This window comes from Schistocerca serialis, unplaced genomic scaffold, assembly GCF_023864345.2.
Source record: "Schistocerca serialis cubense isolate TAMUIC-IGC-003099 unplaced genomic scaffold, iqSchSeri2.2 HiC_scaffold_1153, whole genome shotgun sequence".
NCBI classification, from domain to species: domain Eukaryota; kingdom Metazoa; phylum Arthropoda; class Insecta; order Orthoptera; family Acrididae; genus Schistocerca; species Schistocerca serialis.
In genome coordinates, this window is record NW_026047352.1 from 305001 (window position 1) to 310000 (window position 5000).

At 51.6% G+C, this 5000-nt stretch overlaps 1 non-coding gene across 1 annotated transcript in view; it reads right to left on the reverse strand.

Annotated features, from left to right (window-relative positions):
• LOC126432773 (small subunit ribosomal RNA) overlaps positions 1-1486 on the reverse strand; it is a 1909-nt gene extending 423 nt beyond the window's left edge. The window contains exon 1 of the ribosomal RNA XR_007578215.1: positions 1-1486. This exon is cut by the window's left edge and continues 423 nt beyond it. This is a non-coding gene — a ribosomal RNA (small subunit ribosomal RNA).
• Between the last annotated feature and the right edge of the window lie 3514 nt (positions 1487-5000).

A 5000-nucleotide genomic window follows, 5' to 3' on the forward strand; every position in this document is an offset into this window, starting at 1 on the left:
AGAAAAGTAATCGCTGACAGCACGAAGGATGTCACGCGACTAGTTAGCAGGCTAGAGTCTCGTTCGTTATCGGAATTAACCAGACAAATCGCTCCACCAACTAAGAACGGCCATGCACCACCACCCACCGAATCAAGAAAGAGCTATCAATCTGTCAATCCTTCCGGTGTCCGGGCCTGGTGAGGTTTCCCGTGTTGAGTCAAATTAAGCCGCAGGCTCCACTCCTGGTGGTGCCCTTCCGTCAATTCCTTTAAGTTTCAGCTTTGCAACCATACTTCCCCCGGAACCCAAAAGCTTTGGTTTCCCGGAGGCTGCCCGCCGAGTCATCGGAGGAACTGCGGCGGATCGCTGGCTGGCATCGTTTATGGTTAGAAATAGGGCGGTATCTGATCGCCTTCGAACCTCTAACTTTCGTTCTTGATTAATGAAAACATACTTGGCAAATGCTTTCGCTTCTGTTCGTCTTGCGACGATCCAAGAATTTCACCTCTAACGTCGCAATACGAATGCCCCCGCCTGTCCCTATTAATCATTACCTCGGGTTCCGAAAACCAACAAAATAGAACCGAGGTCCTATTCCATTATTCCATGCACACAGTATTCAGGCGGGCTTGCCTGCTTTAAGCACTCTAATTTGTTCAAAGTAAACGTGCCGGCCCACCGAGACACTCAATAAAGAGCACCCTGGTAGGATTTCAACGGGGTCCGCCTCGGGACGCACGAGCACGCACGAGGCGGTCGCACGCCTTCGGCTCGCCCCACCGGCAGGACGTCCCACGATACATGCCAGTTAAACACCGACGGGCGGTGAACCAACAGCGTGGGACACAAATCCAACTACGAGCTTTTTAACCGCAACAACTTTAATATACGCTATTGGAGCTGGAATTACCGCGGCTGCTGGCACCAGACTTGCCCTCCAATAGATACTCGTTAAAGGATTTAAAGTGTACTCATTCCGATTACGGGGCCTCGGATGAGTCCCGTATCGTTATTTTTCGTCACTACCTCCCCGTGCCGGGAGTGGGTAATTTGCGCGCCTGCTGCCTTCCTTGGATGTGGTAGCCGTTTCTCAGGCTCCCTCTCCGGAATCGAACCCTGATTCCCCGTTACCCGTTACAACCATGGTAGGCGCAGAACCTACCATCGACAGTTGATAAGGCAGACATTTGAAAGATGCGTCGCCGGTACGAGGACCGTGCGATCAGCCCAAAGTTATTCAGAGTCACCAAGGCAAACGGACCGGACGAGCCGACCGATTGGTTTTGATCTAATAAAAGCGTCCCTTCCATCTCTGGTCGGGACTCTGTTTGCATGTATTAGCTCTAGAATTACCACAGTTATCCAAGTAACGTGGGTACGATCTAAGGAACCATAACTGATTTAATGAGCCATTCGCGGTTTCACCTTAATGCGGCTTGTACTGAGACATGCATGGCTTAATCTTTGAGACAAGCATATGACTACTGGCAGGATCAACCAGGGAGCTGCGTCAACTAGAGCTGAGCAGCCGGCCGCCCGGGAGTGTGTCCCGGGGGCCCGCGCGAACACGCAAGCGTCCGCTCAATTATTCTGCAAACAGGAGGAGGCTGAGCTCCCCTGCACAACACACCTCGAAACCCTCTCAGGTCCCGGCGGCGCGCAGCGCCGTCCTAAGTACTTGGTCGGGTTCGAGAGAGGCGCAATCGCCCGGAGTTAGGCGAGTAGACGCTTTAGGTGCGACCACCCGTGCTCCCAACTGAGCTTGCCGCTGCCGACAGAGGCCCGGGAGCGTGCTGTCGTGGCATTGCCGGCGGGAGACAACACGCGCCACCTACGGTGACCGGCAGCTCCAACGCCAGCGCCACAGAAGGACAAAAGCCCCACTTGGGTGCCGAAGCGAACTCTCCCAGCACAGCGCACGCGCCAACACGTCCGCACAGCTGCGATACAAACCACCTGCGAGAACCGCTGGGGCGACCGAGCAGCAGACGGCGTCGCGGCGCCGAGCGCCGGGCGGCGGCGCATCCTCAGCGCACACAGTCCTCAATCGGACCAGCACACTGCAGATGGCCACCGCGCTTCGCACCGGGCCCGCGAGGACCTACTTTGGCCGCAAGGCGCCGCGAGCAGGGGGCGCCGGCGCGCAGCTGCGCCGCCTGCCGCGTCCGTCGGCCGGCGCGCCTGCCACTGGCCGCCCCCACCAGCCGGCTGTAGCGCGTGCGCCCACGCACCGCGCTGCCAGCACGCCGGGCGGCCCCCCCTCACCGGCCGGGGACGGTCCCACCCAGCCACCGCCGCGTATCGCCTCACACCCAGATCCCCTTTCGCGTTCGTGGGCATGGTGGGTCCCCTTTCACGTTCGTGGGCATGGTGGGTATCCCTGAAACAACCGGTTAATAGCTCGACCGATCGTCGCCAACACTGATTCACCTCTAGCGAGAACAACCGCACCACAACGGGTTACCTGTTGTTCATTTGCGTAACGTCACCAGCAAACGTAGACGTCCATCGCCATTTGCAACGAGTATTGCATGCCTGTGTCAGGTGTCACAACACACTACGTCTGCCCACATAGACGCAACAACATGTGCACGCCTCGAGAACACGTGGAAGGTAGCCCCCGTACGTATGCGGTGTCCATTGCGCGAACGACTGTCAGCCGGCCTCTGCAGGATGTCGCAGATGTGGAACGCGGTGCAACATGCTATCACGGTGTGTGAGAAGAGACGACTACGTCCGAATACACGCTCCACTACATCAACAGACTGCTCATGCTGATCGCCATCCAGGGCGTCCGTTCCTCCCACACGTCTGAATGGCGTACCACACTGCAATCCAGCTCTTATAGGGAGACGACACGTAGCTGCGTGCACAATATTTGGACTGTATGGTCTGCCGTTGCTAGGCGCAGTCGTCGTACGGTCACACATGTGCCACGATGTATCATTCAGTACATACGGACCAATGTGCAGTACAGTTTGTGGGTTTTGCGTACATCGGCGGACAGGTGACAGGCCGTACCACAACGTAGGCTGAGTACGTCGGCATGCGAAGGGCATTGAACATGCAAACTTCTCAACGACCAGCTTGCGAAGGCAGGGGGGAAGGGGGGGGGGGCATGTACGTCCTGCTGCTATCCACATTACAGTGTATAGCAGGAGCATGTGGAAAGTCAGCAACACCTGCAAGGTGTTTAACATGACGCGATACACAGGGGACCGGGCAGTGCGAATAGCGAACTATATTGCGAGGGTTGCGGTTAGGCAACACTACACTAATTTAACGAGTTGCATAACAATTACAGAGCAGGTTCAGCGACAACGTGCGTCAGGTTAAGGCGCAATATAGGTTAGGTTGAGGCACAATATAGGTTAGGTTAAGGCACAACATGGGTTACGTTAAGGCACAAATTGGGTTACGTTAAGGCACAACATGGGTTACGTTAAGGCACAACATGGGTTACGTTAAGGCACAAATTAGGTTACGTTAAGGCACAAATTAGGTTACGTTAAGGCACAAATTAGGTTACGTTAAGGCACAAATTAGGTTACGTTAAGGCACAAATTAGGTTACGTTAAGGCACAAATTAGGTTACGTTAAGGCACAAATTAGGTTACGTTAAGGCACAAATTAGGTTACGTTAAGGCACAAATTAGGTTACGTTAAGGCACAAATTAGGTTACGTTAAGGCACAAATTAGGTTACGTTAAGGCACAAATTAGGTTACGTTAAGGCACAAATTAGGTTACGTTAAGGCACAAATTAGGTTACGTTAAGGTACAATATGGGTTAGGTTAAGGTACAATATGGGTTAGGTTAAGGTACAATATGGGTTAGGTTAAGGCACAACGTAGGTTAGGTTAAGGCACAACGTAGGTTAGGTTAAGGCACAACATAGGTTAGGTTAAGGCACAACATAGGTTAGGTTAAGGCACAACATAGGTTAGGTTAAGGCACAACATAGGTTAGGTTAAGGCACAACATAGGTTAGGTTAAGGCACAACATAGGTTAGGTTAAGGCACAACATAGGTTAGGTTAAGGCACAACATAGGTTAGGTTAAGGCACAACATAGGTTAGGTTAAGGCACAACGTAGGTTAGGTTAAGGCACAACGTAGGTTAGGTTAAGGCACAACGTAGGTTAGGTTAAGGCACAACGTAGGTTAGGTTAAGGCACAACGTAGGTTAGGTTAAGGCACAACGTAGGTTAGGTTAAGGCACAACGTAGGTTAGGTTAAGGCACAACGTAGGTTAGGTTAAGGCACAACGTAGGTTAGGTTAAGGCACAACGTAGGTTAGGTTAAGGCACAACGTAGGTTAGGTTAAGGCACAACGTAGGTTAGGTTAAGGCACAACGTAGGTTAGGTTAAGGCACAACATAGGTTAGGTTAAGGCACAACATAGGTTAGGTTAAGGCACAACATAGGTTAGGTTAAGGCACAACATAGGTTAGGTTAAGGCACAACATAGGTTAGGTTAAGGCACAACATAGGTTAGGTTAAGGCACAACATAGGTTAGGTTAAGGCACAACATAGGTTAGGTTAAGGCACAACATAGGTTAGGTTAAGGCACAACATAGGTTAGGTTAAGGCACAACATAGGTTAGGTTAAGGCACAACATAGGTTAGGTTAAGGCACAACGTAGGTTAGGTTAAGGCACAACGTAGGTTAGGTTAAGGCACAACGTAGGTTAGGTTAAGGCACAACGTAGGTTAGGTTAAGGCACAACGTAGGTTAGGTTAAGGCACAACGTAGGTTAGGTTAAGGCACAACGTAGGTTAGGTTAAGGCACAACGTAGGTTAGGTTAAGGTACAACGTAGGTTAGGTTAAGGTACAACGTAGGTTAGGTTAAGGTACAACGTAGGTTAGGTTAAGGTACAACGTAGGTTAGGTTAAGGTACAACGTAGGTTAGGTTAAGGTACAACGTAGGTTAGGTTAAGGTACAACGTAGGTTAGGTTAAGGTACAACGTAGGTTAGGTGAAGGCGCAATGTAGGTTAGGTTAAGGTACGATAT